This window comes from Egretta garzetta, unplaced genomic scaffold, assembly GCF_000687185.1.
Source record: "Egretta garzetta isolate BGI_Z169 unplaced genomic scaffold, ASM68718v1 scaffold271, whole genome shotgun sequence".
In the NCBI taxonomy this organism is placed as follows: Eukaryota; Metazoa; Chordata; class Aves; order Pelecaniformes; family Ardeidae; genus Egretta; species Egretta garzetta.
In genome coordinates, this window is record NW_009258669.1 from 1,067,549 (window position 1) to 1,082,735 (window position 15,187).

The 15,187-nt window shown below is 37.1% G+C and overlaps 1 long non-coding RNA gene across 1 annotated transcript; it reads left to right on the top strand.

Annotated features, from left to right (window-relative positions):
- The first annotated feature begins 6 nt into the window (after positions 1 to 6).
- LOC118451643 lies at positions 7 to 14,406 on the top strand. Its single transcript, XR_004841139.1, has 5 exons — positions 7 to 3,475; positions 4,115 to 4,236; positions 8,994 to 9,251; positions 9,734 to 9,796; positions 11,218 to 14,406. It is a non-coding gene; the product is annotated as an uncharacterized LOC118451643 (long non-coding RNA).
- Positions 14,407 to 15,187: the final 781 nt, after the last annotated feature.

Genomic DNA, 15,187 nt, shown 5'->3' on the forward strand with positions numbered 1-15,187 from the left:
GCAGCGAGCATGTTTGAGTTTTCTGCTAGTACTTGCAGCTGTCAGGATAACGCTTGATGTTTCCCCTTACGCACAATTTTCCCCCATATGAGATGTAAGGGGATGGTCTGAAGTCTTAGCTGTTAGTTCAGTGATTGGAGGCTTATGTGTAACTTCAGCGATTTGCATTCAATTAATTTTCTGAATTTTTACAAATACAAGAAATAAAAACATTTCCCTGCTATATAAAAGATAAGTTATCATATTTTCAACATTAGTGCTCTAAATAACATTTATTGATTTAGGGCCCTGGATTTTATAGCATCGGAACCATTCAATACTAGAAAGTAAACATGCTGAAAGTAGGGTTCTAAATTAAATATGAATAGCTACATATCTGCTGTACATCTGCAAGCAGGCTGTAGGTTCTAGAGCTTTGTTCAATCCAAGATAGGACATGGCAGTATTCATTTTCTCAGAGCAGGGCTTATTTGCCTGAGTAGCTGTGGTGCTTCTGGCTCCAATGTTATATAGTCTCTACTAACATAATACAGAAATATATGAGCTCCAGTGTGCAATATTGATGTAGCTGAAGTGTTTATAGTCTTCTGGATATAAATGGCAGATGGTGATTAAGATTTTAATTTATTATCTTGGCAACTCTAGCTGTCCTTAAGAAAAACCTTTAAATTCACTTGCATTGATGTAAGTTTGAAAAAAAAGAAAGCTAACTAAGATATATGAAAAACTTGGTAATTATAAAATGTGTTGTTCTTTATTTTGCTATTTGAATATAAACTATGTTGTCCTTGGTGCAGATACATCTGTCTTCAGTACCTATGAAATTGAATTATTTTCCCCAGTTTTTATAACACTGTAGATACTGTTCTGCGCATTTGCATGGCTAGGTACCATAACTCAAACCACAAGCAAAATTGTTCATAAAGTTTCAAATTCTAAATGAAAATAGAAATTGCTATGTTGGATTCAGTTTTCGCTTCTTTCTAAAATCATAAAAGGGCAAAATTCTGATTAAAAAACACAAGTCACAAAGGTTTGGCTTTGGGTCTTTTTTCACCTCTGATTCATAATCTAGATCTTTAACTAAACAGTTCTTCCAGAAAAAGGAAATTTTAGGATTGAAGATTCAGGCCGTCTAGCTGGGTAGTGTTGCAGTTGTCACTGTTCTGTCACCTCAGTTGTGCTTCTGAGTGCACGGGCTGTTAACTGTCTCTCTAGTAAAGTAACTGTGCTCAACGCTCCTTATGCCAAAGTGTGAGACTAGCCTTGAATATGAAATTTTTGAGCAAAATCCTGTTGAAACATTTAGGATTGTCATTTTGTTTCTTTTCTCACAGCAAACACAAGTTCAGTTTTGGGTAGCATACATGCTGTTCTCCAGTGAGCAAAACCAAGAGAAGGCTACTGTGAATGTGTTTTATTTAGCAAAGTTTCTTAAAATCTGTTTCTAGTTAAATGACGATGTGATAATCATTTGATATTTTCAGGATTCAGTTTGAATATTTGTTTTAGAGAATGTTTTTCAAGTATCAGACTGACAATGGACTATAACTTGCCTATGCTTCAGAGTGAAACTGCAGCTCTAGTTAAGTAGTGGAAGGAAGAGAGCACATGCTTTGTACATGCTTAGCCCTTGACCAACAAGACCATTTGTTGTTGATAATAGACTGAACTATTTTGACCGTTGTTGCTTGTGCCAATAATGTCCTTTGCACCCTTCAAAATTGTATCTTGTTGATACATATTCTAGAAATCTGCATGGCAGACTTGTCAGGGACTTTTATGACCATGCGCTGAAATAAAACATCCCCTTAAAAAAATCTGCAGCATATGCAAGGCCTCCAAGGTATACTCCAGGTATATTCTCCCTAGATAGCAATCGGGAATCTAGTACCTAAGGTGTTATTTGGTCTCAGGAAGAGGTCATAGGGGTGAAATATGTGTGCTATAAGAACTTTACTGACATGGCAAAGTCATATTTTCTAATTACAATTACTTGTACCAGCTTGAAGTTTGCAAAATGAGCTACTGACTACAGCGAGACTTTAATAAGGGTGTTGGTGGCTGTGGGAAGAAGGTGAGACTCTCTTGCCTAATGCAAGTCCAGAAATACAAATGGAAAGCCAATGTTCAGCCTATATGTTCTTAATGGGAGAAGTGGTATTCTGTCATCAACAATGATGAAAACAGAAGGGCTCCCAAACTTTTATCCCAAAGATACTTCTGGATAATGTCACTGACACATCTGGCACAATTGCGTGGCTGCAGGTATCCTATCAACACTGACAGAGCATCAGTCCACTGACGTTACCAGCCAGAGTCAGATGCCCACCCTGTGGGGCTGCTGCCAAAGAGTAGTGAAATGTTCCTTCCAGAATATACTCCCTAACACTACTACTAGCTCCTTGGCTGAGCTGGCTGGTAAGCCAAGCCTCTTTTTTTTTATTTTGACCTGTCTGTTGTGAGCCAGCATGGACTTTTCTTCAGCAGCAGCTTCCAAATTGATCTCTAATCAGCCAGGCTTCCTCTTCCTTATCAGCCAAGCACTCAAGAAATGTGTTTGGTTTGGGATTTTTTATGAGGGTTTTTCCAAGTCACCTGGCCAGTGTAACCTGAAAGTGGACCCCACCAGTCATGCAGTGAAACTGCTGTGAAGAAGGACTTTGTCTTCACAGCAGGCAAGCTCTGTGAGCTGATACTAGTAATGTAAGAGGGAAGTGCCCTTCACTGGATAAACAGCTACCTATGGAACGCTGATGCAGTACTGCCAATATATTTTTTCGCCTTATATTGTGAATGGATATATACTTTCGGCACTTGACAAAGCAACAAAATAGTTGCACATTACAACATACGGGGTTTCTGTCTTGGAAAGACCCTAATTTTCTGTTTCTGTGACATATAAATGCTAGCCTCTATGTGACTCATCCTGCTGTTAGCTTCTCAAGGAAGAGAGGCTATATTCACATCACTTGGAAGAATATGAAGTGGAATGGAGGGTCCTGCCTTTGAGAAGCCAGGAAAGGAAGGGAAAGGTGAACATCCTTGAATAGGTATCTTTCACAGGTGGCATTAGGACATACTTGATATATGAAGCAAGTGATTGTATTTTGCTGGACTATGAACCATGTATTGGCTTCCCCTTCCCTCCTCCTCTGCCTTCCTCCCTCTTCCAACACATACACTCTTTTCTATACATATCCTTCCTATGAGATACGCTTCTGAGGAGGTTCACTGTCCAGAAACAATGTATGAACCTGTAAGCCACCAGGCTGGATGGGTTTCCCATTCCTCATGTGAATTACAAAGTGTGCAGCAGATCATGATAATCCTGCCAGTGCAGAAGGCAAAGCCAGTGTGTATGGAGATGCCTGAAGGCCTAGTTCATTATCATCTGGCAGAAGTTAAGGACCTACTGAATTTCCAGTAGCTTTGATGATGCTACAGAAGAACGTTAAACACCAGAGCAACAGAGGTAAGGCAGTTCTGCTGACGTTGTTGTAGTTGTCTCATGTTTGAAACAGGTGCTAGTTTATCACAAGAGACAGCTACTGGAGTTCTGATACTGATACACATCAGTGTTGTTTACAGCCAGTAGCCTTAATGTAAATAGTGCATGAATCACTTCTGCTGAGACACTGCTGTCATTTCACTCTATTCTTCTTTTGATTGTGACAGCAGGCTCTCTATATTATCACTGGATTTCTAGTCTATGGGCTGGCGATGTTGGAGCCAATACAGTGTCCTGAATTCTCTGGCCCTTACACTAAATAGTTCAGGTGGTACCACAGACCTTGATTGTGATTGTTAACTGTGTAGTACTGAAATGCTGTGCTGCTCGTCCCTTGAAGGTTTGTGTTGCCTGCTTCTGGGTTGCAACAAAAGCCCAGAAAAATGCCGATTGCTGAATTGAACATAGCACCAGCTCCAACAACTGGGTCAGGAATGTAATCTCCTGCACCCAGAAATTTATGGGTACAGAAGTTGAGGGGATCAGCATATATACCTGTTCTTTTTAACAGTCATGGTCGTAGGGTCAAGAGCTGCTGTTTAACAACAAAACAACTTACTTTTTTTTTTTTTTTTTTTTTTTTTCCTGACCATGTTGTTACAGATTCAGTAGCTGCCTTTCTTGTGCTTGACTAGATGTGTCTTGAAGTTCTACTTGGTAAAAGCTGTCTTCTCTAACCGCCACCTTGTAGATCATAGGTTGGTGCACCATACTGGCTCAATGAGGTTTGTATGGACATTGAAAGTAAATGGCAGACAGAGCTTAAAAAACCCTACATGATAGATGAGAGAGGTGCTGATAAGTTGGTAGTGAGAAAAAGCCCAGAATGGACTTGCCAAACTTAGAGCAAATCTTGTAAGTTTTGCCTTAGTTCATGCCTTCTTCCTGTCTTGAATCTTAATTTTTATGTGGTTTATTAGCGTAGGTATGAGTGGAGATATATCTTGTCATGTGGAAATGTTATGTGCATATAGGTGAAGCTGTGTAGCCTAAATAAACCCTTGGGAATAATGTGGCAGACTGGCCTAGATGTAGTCACTCAGGCATGTGCAAAGAAGACAGTTGTGTAAGTCATTGTCTTATATTTGTGACAGTTATTTTTCTAGGGTGAATGCATCTGGGCAACCAAGCTCATTTTACATAGACGTAAGCTCAAACAGGCAGCTGATAATAACATTTTCATTTCAAATCTAGATTTGATGTGAAGGAGCAATCTAGGCATGATGATTTTATATCTCATTACAATGTACTTAATTCCCTCTTAAGTAGCTCTAATTGAGAGAGATCCTTCTACATTCTTAACACAGTGTAGTAAGAGGAGAAACAGCTTATTTACACGGTACATTTACAATGTACATGTTTAACTCCTGAATAACTGCGCTAGTCACAGCTCTGCCTTGCAATATTCTTACTATACCTTAATATTGATGCTTATTTAAAACAGAGAAAAAAACCTTATCAAAGCACTTAATCATGTGCTTAATTTCCACAGAGATCAACTGGATTTAACCTATGTCTAATGTCTCTGCTCAGCTAAGATCTTGAACCATAGTAAACTATAGTAATGGCATTCCAGTTTGTCTGGAAAAATCAGGTAACTATACCAGGCTACTGGAAAGCCAGGGTACTGGAAAGTTACCAGTTATAGTTCCACATTCCCTGTGGAAGTATGCAGGCAGACACAATACTTGTTCATGTCAATAAATTATGTGTTACTTAGTAGTAATAAGTGAAATTTGACAGACCATAGAGTTTTGGCTCACTTTGAGGTAGGTGTATTTAAATGATCATTTGTAACATATGAAGAACTTACAAACAACTTGCATATAAAGAACTTCCGAACAAGTTTCATTGCATGTGTTTAACAACATATACTCAGCAGGCTAGACGCTTCAGTGTGCCAAGAAGAGGAGTACTCATTCAACTTTAAAATTACTATTACTTATTTAATGGCAGTATGCAATATTGAAAATTCAGCTACATGTTCTGTTAAATGTTATTCTTTGTTTTGTATTAAAGTAAAAATTCAATCAGTTTTCACTAGGCAATCAAATTCCTTGATATCTTCAAAAACAAATTCATTTGCTTGAAAGTTCTTTTTGATATGAGTCTCTGTTTAAGACAGATGTAAATCTTCACATGCATTTGTTAATATCTCTTCCAAGTAATCTTTAATATTACTAACCATAAGGGGTGGTTTTGGCCATCTTCATGATCAGAAGTTTGGATTTCCCTTTTTTGCTGTTTTGTGTTTTCTTAAGAGTAACAATGGTATGGTTTTACATAATCTTAAAACCTTTTCAATGACATAGTTGATGTCTTAGTTGAGAACTAATTGTCAATATGTACTTCAGCAACATTTCAAATAGAAATCCTCTTGTTAGCTTCTCTCACTGCTTCTGTATGTGTGTGTCCACATTGCATAAAAAGAAGTTAAAAATAGCTGAAGTTACAATAAAAGATCGAGTGCTTTAATGTTGGAAAGCATTGTACAGGTTTTCTTTGCAACATTAATTTAATTTGCATGTGTATAAACATGGTATATTACTGAATATATGTTTTTTTGACAGTACTTTTCTTGCTTATTGCAGGGCGAAGAAACACAATTAATAGATTTTCAATGTGCTGTTTTCTTCACACATTCGCATGATTTAGGCCTTATTCCTGAATTCAGATGTTTTCTACATAAACAGTGATTACTTTCCTCTTAGCTTTCTTCCAAGACACCCATGCCAACAGTACCTTAGACCTTCAAATGAATAAAACAAAATCAATTTTCACAGAAACACCAGAAGTTCTTTATCCCATTTTACAGATAGGATACTGGGACTGTGAGAGACTAAAATATTACTAATCTTTGTAAGATTGCTTCAGTTAAACGATCTAGAAATGATTTTTCAGGTTGCTGAAGCATTTCACGTGTTCTAACTATGTGTTGTTTTATTCATCATTGTGTTGTAAGAACTTCTACAGATCAGAGCCACAATCTTAATTTGATGAATCAGAAAATGAGAAATACATAGTGAATGACAAACTGGACAAATTTTTAGTTAAAACATCTGTTTAGCATCACCTGGAAACTCAGTGGCAGAGCCTGGAGTAGAATCTGTTTCTATAGAGTATTGTTCAATTTTGATTCCCTTTCTTCTTCCTTTTAACCTTGTAATAAAGCACATAGATCTTTAATCACCATTATCCCTAGTTCATTCCTTGAGTGTACTCCATCTGGTATGCTGAATGAAGCAGGGTCCTTTGGGAAAAATACTGTCTGATTATATAATTAAGGACTGTATTGCAGTGCATACGCACAAGGCAGCAACTTGCTTCTGCTATGATTAAAGAAAAGAAATTTGTCTTTGGAGAACTGGGCTAGTAATCAGGAGAAAAAAAGGAGGATGAACTTGGGAACTGTTACCTTAAATTTCTGATTTTTTTGGATGGGAATATTTTATTAAAGCTTGTTTTGCAGGTAGGGGGTATGAGATGATGTGTTGAGAGGAAAGACTAGTCTTTGGATTTTGCTTTCCGCAAGTTTCAATTTACTTCATTCTCTAAGAAAAAATAATTCTGAATTGATTTGCTTTTAATAACCTGTTACAAAGCTGAATTTGTGAACTGCATGAATTATCTACAATTCAGTAGTTATTGCTTGAGGATGACTGCGCAGGAATTTAGCACTTGGCAGACGGAAAGGTTGAAGAAACCATTTATCTGGCAGGAGTAAATTTTAAATTCTGTCTGAGGATATGCTTTACTCCAGTTTGTAATAGATGCATGTCAGCAATCTGGCTTGCTGTGGTACAGCTATGTGCTGTGTTTTGTAGATACCTGGTTTGTTTCCTTCTCAACTGCTTGTATTTGCTTTTATTCTTTACCTACAAAATGTTTCTAACAAGAAAGATTGCAGTGCCCCAGGTAGAATCAAGGATTTACCATGTATGGTTCAACGTAAAAGGTTCAACGTAAATATAGTAACAGACCAAGAGCTTAGAAACTAAGCAGGTGAAGCAGACAAGGTGTAATAGACAACAGGCAGCAGTGTCTTCATTTTATGGCTACAAGATGTAGTGGCCACTACCAACTGCCACAACTTTGCATCAGCTAGGGCAAATCACAAACTCTTTGTTAGTCTAACCACTTCTGATCTTTCACTCAAGAAAAGTCACAGCAGAAGCTTTCAATTTGTTTTTCTTATGAAGGAGTAATAAAAGGATGTAACAACTATATTTATGGGTCAGTTTTTAAGTAAGGTGTCTTTTCTGAACTCAGGAAAGGTACATCCCATCTTATCATGTAACACAAATTAGATCTTTGGGCTTGGTCTTCCTGTACTAAAGTAGATTCTGTTGAATGTCTAACCAGTGTAGTTATACATAGATAAATAATGAAATATGAGAATAAAAAGGGGTCATTTTTATTCTGAATGAAGAATTACTTTACCATTAATGCTTAAACACCTAACTAACAGGAATTCTGAGGATGGTGGATTCCAGAGGACACTGCATAGCTTACCCAAATTCATGTGGGCTGGACTGAAAGACAAGTTAGGGGACCAGTTGCTGGCCAGGGAGAGATTGCTCCAACATATCAGTACTAGACATAACTACCGATGTTTGAGGCAAAGAGCAGGAGCAATTAGTGCACCAGATTCCCACTTGCATGTCTGAGTGTAATACTGGTTTATCATACTGGGTTGACTGTGGACAGACATGACACTTCAGGGAGGCTGAGTCAGAGCAGCTGCAAGGGAAAAGTGCTTGCAGCAAACCAAGAGGCAGCATATGAATTCCCACAGTCAGAGGTCCTGAGAGGAGTTTGGATCCCTCAGCCACACAAGGGACAAGTAAACTCCAAGAATTTCAGTGCTGCTTGTCTCTTTTAGGCCACAGCAGCATCAGGAAGTGGTGGATAGCCAGGAATTAATGTCACTGGTGACTTAATCCTTCTGAAGTTGAATCTCTAAAAAGGGATGTGTATACAGAGCTCCAGTTTGCAAATCAAACAAAGTTTATGGGAAAATTGCAATTCATGTTTGCTAATACTTAGTTTGGGTCACTTTAACATTTAGCAATTTATGTTATTATTTGGTGTACAAGGTTTCCCTTTCTGGGTACTTTCCTTCCTTTCCTTTAATTAAACACTGTTTAATTCTCTGTGGGAATAAACACTTCTCTTTTTTTTCCCTTTTTTTTTTTTTAAATAAATAAATAGATAAATAATCCTTGATCTCCTGTTATTCTGAGGTCCAATAGTTTAGAAATTTTAGGGATCATCCTTGGTCGTTTTCTTGGCCACAGGGTGGCAGCACTAAGCCTCAAGCCCGGGGCTCCCTATTTCAAGGTATTCACCAGGACCTGGAGGGAGGAATGAGGAGCAGCAAACCCTCCGATAAGCCCCAGATGCAACTCTAGGGCTCTCACTACCTCCTTTGTCTTATGTTTGGAGTCTCAATTCTTAAGCTGAGTGTCAATTCTGATTTCAGGTTTGCTAACAAATGGAGTCTCTGACAGGTTGCTTCAACTTGACATCAGTGCTCAAAACCAATGATGGTGTTAACTTTTGCTGAAAGTGGCAGGAAATAAGTATTCAAGTGAAATAAATGACTTTTTCAAGCTGTCAAGCAAAATAGGATGCAGCAATTAACAGACCAGAAGAATGAGTTGTCCAAATTCGCTCCAGAATTTCCTGCAGAACAGTGAATGAGTGAATACCAGGAATGAGTCTTTGAAATATATTTCAGGTATGAAGGAAGAGGAGAAAAAAAAAATTTCGTTACATTTAGATGAAATACATTTTACTTAAAAAAATATCTTATTGTTCTCAGTTGAGAATAACAGAAGTTACCTTTCTCTAAGAGATAATGCTATTTTTCTTGAGTTATGAAGTAAAATAATGTATTTTAAGTGTACTGATTTTAGAACTATCATTAAAAATGTAAGAGACTACTCTATGCCTTAAGAAATACACTATAGAATTTCAAATGGACAATGTATCTGAATTTTGGAGAACTTCGGCATTCATGAAATGTTCTTTAGACCAGTAAAGTATGATTTTACTATTCTTCCTCTGAATACTTTCATATTGTAAAGCAAGTATTTATTCTAAAATATGGCCAATATTGTTCTATCAAATTACTCATGTGTTATCAGTTAATAGAAAATATTTAACGGTTCTTTGTTTCCTCTTTTCTCAAGAAAGACAGGGTTTGCTTTTTTTTTTTAGGCTTGCGTTTGGACGCAAGATGACAAGCCCCATTTATTGAAAACTTAAGTACTGCCAAAAAAGGTGTGTTTTATTTGCATTTATTATGATTCTTCTGCTCTTTTAAAATCCTAGCAAGAATTAATAACCTTAGTTTTATTAGTGTCTAACGATTAGGAATCCTGGTGAGAGCAAGTTAAAGATTCCCTTAAATGCCCTATAAATACTCACTCAAATCCTACTTTATGTAGTGTACCTGCTGGCAGAAGTGATTTGTAACTGACCTATAATGAAAAGTCTGATGCATGTAAATAGAAGCGCCAAAAGCCACATCTCTGCCACAATGTGCAGAATGCACAGAACTGTACCCTCTATGTTATCTGAGATACCTTCATTTAAGCAGATTCAGTCAAATTCTCCCAGCTATGAATTACAAAAGACATAATTATTTTCAGAAATCAAGCTGCTCTCACACAATATTGATGGCTTTTTGTCATTAAGGTTGTAAATAGCAGTTTCATGACTTATAGAGCGACCATGCTTTCACATTAAGTATTTAAACAAACACTATCATCCTGACTTCTACAGCAAAATAAACTGTTGGTACTCGTATGCTCCTGAACTTGTCCTGAACACAGAAGAGGCAGTTTTATCATTTGTCCATCTATGAATGTAACCTCTTTAATTTGTCTTGAATTGCATGTCTGTGTTAATTTTATTTCTTTAAAGCAAGCACCCTTACTCCACAGTAAGCATTACAAGAAAAAATAGTTAGGTGTACTATGGGAGAAAGTACAGTATGCAAAAGTTTTTCCCTCAAAACACTAAGGAATATCTGTATATAATCACATTAATAAGTTGTCTACTGAAGAAGATAGATAAAAATGTATGAACTCCACTTGGACAGGTACAACAGACTGATGTGGTTTTTGAGATTGGTTAAGTAGGCAATTTGGCATTTTTCTTCAATGGATGGACAATTCTATTTTTGTGGCATATGAAAAATGACAATAGGCAATATGCTGTATATCTCGCATGGTGAATTCTGAGGTTTCTGAGGTAGAACTTAGGTCAAAGTAGAGTGTGGCATACATAAAACAGCTTAATGGAATGGGCATGTTGAATTCTTCCCTGAAGTGATTTGTACTAGTACGAAAATGCATTTATTTTCCTTATAATTAGTTTTTCAGTTTCATCATAATTTCAGCATGGAAATTCCTGTAGCTCAGCTTACAATTTTGAAATGGAAAATGGGGAGTTAAGAAAAACTTCGAAGATGTGTGTTTAGATCTGTGAATTTGCACTAACTAATGTGGGGTTTGACCTAGAATCTTTTCAGAAATGAGTAGATAATTGTCAAGGAGTTTTTTAGCACTGAAACATAATATTTTTTGGTGCCCTTTCTCCAACTGAAGGGTAGACATGGCTGAATCTTGCCATAATAGAGTTACAAGTGACTATAAGTACTGCAGGGGTCTGGCTGTGGTTCAACTGTTCTTTTTCAGGCTGTTACACCTTTCTTCATTTTGCAACAGTGGATCTTTAATCAACCTATTTATTCATCCAGACTGCATCTGAAAAACGGGACATCCAACAAGGTGAGTATTGTGCTTATGAATCAACTAAAAAGAACCATTCAACAGAGTATGTCTGTCAGAAACGTGTTCTTGAAGTTAAATATTTTTAACTGCTGCTTTATAAAACATTTTTTATTCACATATGTTGCAATTCTTTATTGTGTGATAATGCTTTTTATTTATAAATAACATCAGTATTTTTAAAGACTGGAATACATTGTACTGATTCCATTTGTTTCCACTGTGATAGTAAACTGAATTAATGGAAATAATGTTGCAGGTACTTTGTCATTCATTCATGTTAAAGTAGAGAAAAATGCATTTATATTCAAAATGGATGTGAAGAATTAAAAATAAATTAATCTTTCTGATGTCCTAGATCAGGCAAGGAAAGTTAAAATCAAGTTTAAATTGGGGTAATGATGAGATTAAGCCTTCTGTAGCCTTATTGTTTTAAGTACATAAGGAAAGAACTTTACATGCAGTATTTTAGCATCTGATGTCCTACATCTCTTAAAAAAAGGTTTTACAGTCACAACTATGGAATACATATTTCCAAAGTCCTTTTCTTCCCAGCAGTGCCCAAATCTGAATGACTGTGTCATTATATTTAGATTCTAACAGTGCACTCCTTTTTAAAAATATACACCCTTACTTTTTAAATAATGTGCTATTGTTTTTAGTTTCCTGTTTCCTTTTGATCTAAGTTCATTGCTGAAAACTTGCTTCATTTTATCTTTAATCTGATAAGGTAGAACTTTGACAACTATCTGTTTCTTCACCAAAATCTTACAACTGGGAGACCCCAAGTGACCAGTACCTTTCTTCAGTCCGGATGAATACCTTCTATTTCACTTGCAGTTGCCAGTGGTTTGGTTTTATACTTAATCTCCTATTATTTGTCTTCTTGTGTGAATGGCTTTTATAAAAGCAGTACCATTGCTTTTGTAAAAGTGTGTTGAGTGGAGTGTACTGGTGGCTGTACAACCCAAGACAATGGTAGGAATTCACTGAGCACAATTAATAAATTAAATCATAGCATGAATATTGATGTATTAATAGTGCTGTACAGCTAGTGCTGTGTACAACTAGCATACACCAGCATTCTTGAACAGTGTATAAGTTAGTATATGCTATTGTTGTAATGGAGGAAGTTAGCAATTATTTTAATGTGCTTGGTTATATTTCACACCAGAATGTAATTTCTAAACATAGCATTATGATATGCAGGTGATAACTACTTTTCTGTTACTCTGTAGTCTTCAAATGACCAAACTGTGATTTGTTTGCATCTTAAGAAGTTGGAAAGAGAAGTACAAGTAAACCACAAGAGAAAGGTAAGAATTAGAATCTGATGAATCATATAATTATAGAATATCTCAGGTTGGAAGGCACCCACAAGGATCATCAAATCCAGCTCCATGATCCTCGCAGGACTACCTGAAAATAAACCATGTGATTAAGAGCATCATCCAGACATTCCTTGAACTCTGACAGGCTTGATGCTGTGACCACTTCCCTGGGGAGCCTGTTCCAGTGACCCACCACCCTCTCAGTGAAGAACCTTTTCCTAATGTCCAGTCTGAACTTCCCCTGAGGCAGCTTCATTCCATCTCCTTGTGCCCTGTCGCTGGTCACCAGAGAGAGGAGACCAGCACCTCCCCCTATGCTGCCCATCTTGAGGAAGTTGTAGACTGTGATGAGGTCACCCCTGAGCCTTCTCTTCTCCAAGCTAGGAAGTGTCAAGACAACAAAAATGAAGGGTCAAAACAACAAAAATGAAATAAACATAGCAACATCACTGATTGCACATTGCATTTTTAGTCCATGATGTTGAGTTTCATTACTGTTTTGAACTCAGAACTTACCGAAGCTTAAATGTTTTTTTATCAGCACTGACTTTCATTGTTAATCTATTTCTAAACTGCGATTTCTGCTTCTCTCTTATCCCCTCACTTCTCAACATTTCGCTGGTCTTCAGCTCCTTTTACTCCTTCATCAATGTTAGCTTTTGACCTATGGATTTTTGTCTGCCCTCCATGATTCTAAGCTAACTCCTAAATGGGATATATGTGAGTAAATGCTGGGAAACTTAGGTATTTTGCAGGCTGTAAAACTACCATGTACTAGTCAGTGTTGCATGTGAGAAACCTTGTAAAGGCAAGATGTTAAATCTGTGTTAATTTCTTTGAGTTGTTGGGCTCTATAGTCTAATAAAAATGTGAGCTGATATGGTTATTATTTGTAAAGACAAGCTTCTTTTGTCCTCTACCCCAAATGGACCACACTAATCACTGTGATGATATGATTTGTGCCTCCTTTTGAACCTTCTTAATTTAGGCCTCTCTTTGCACAGGAAACATGGTTAGACAGTTTCTTAAGTAAGTAGGAGACACAGTTCTGCCTGAATCTAGATGGAAGCTTTTGAAATTATTTCTGTAAGACTATTACGCTTTTGTTTGGACTGGTACATGAAGCATAAGTGTATCTGGCACTTTAATTTCCTCAGTTTTGGCTACAGAGTAAAACCAGGATAAAATTATGAGGGCAGGAGATAGGAAGTTCCAGCATGGGTAGAGAAAAGCAAAGTTCCCAGGTACTTCAGCCCCCCGAAGGTAAAATCCAGGGAGGAAGGAGGCTGGAGAAGTGCAAGGATGGAAAATTTAGTGGAAGAGTGGAGCTTTGTGGCAGAAAAAATGGAATATCAAATGAAATATCAAAGCAAAGACTAAAGGAAACATCAGCACTGCTGGTTAAATTTTGTTACATGAAATGCGTTGTGTTCAGTGTCCAAGAAGAAAACAAAGCAGGTAAATATTCCCGTAGAAAATGTACACTGTGAATTCTGAGAACAGGCATAGAGCAGTCATTTTCCATGTCATTAGTTCCTATAAGATCCCATACTTAATGTAAGCAGATTTTTCCAGGTGCATCATTACTGACACCAAGCTTTCCTAATAGACTTCAGAGAGGACCCAAGTGCTGAAAATGGGAGGATGGTCATTTTATTCTTTGAGGGAAAGAAAAAGGCCAAGAGTCTGCTAGAAAGAATGCAAGAATTTTGTTTCCTTAAAACACTTTGAAAGACTTCGTTAAAAGGAAATTCAAGAGTCAGAGGTTTTTCATATTTATTTAATGGTATTCAGTATTTCCTACTCTCTTTCACTATACTGCTGCATAAATGATTTTCTATTTTTCAAATCATGTTCTTTGAATACCATTTCTTACCTCACATATTTGTGTCACTTTTCAGGGCTTGGTTCTTAAAAGGACTTAAAATAGGTCTTAAACACAACTGCTGTTCTCCCTGTCTTAGTGCAACATCTAGTTCCATAAATTTATTTCTCAAATGCTGCCCATTCCTGCAAAGACACAAAAATGGGCATCCCGGTTTTCAATCTTTAAGTTATTAAATTATCTGAAGGCTTAATGCTACTATGCAGTATATTCCACACTGGCTCAGGTTCTGCACAAAACAGTATGAGGACAAGGTATGCCACCTCTCCTAGCCAGTAGCTCACATGGAAGGTCAGGTAAATGGCTCATGATCATGGCAACAAAATAAGCAGAAAAGTGTGAGAGCTGTGATGGATTTTTATGGAGTTCAGGCAATGCCATGTTCTTTGTAAAGAATGCTTTCCCTGTCTTATTCCCTTCTTACTTCATCTATATCGTTTTCCCAATTCTTGTTTTCGTCATGGCAGTATAGTATATGAATCTACTGTGATCAGCAATACATTTTGTTTCTCAACTCTCAGCAGTGTGTCTAGCTCTTGTGCAACACAAGCTCTGTTATCTCAGTTGGTATAACTTAGGAAAAAAATTTAAACTCAGAGAGGGTAGATTTAGATTACATATAAGGAAGAAATTCTTTACTTTGAGGGTGGTGAGACACTGG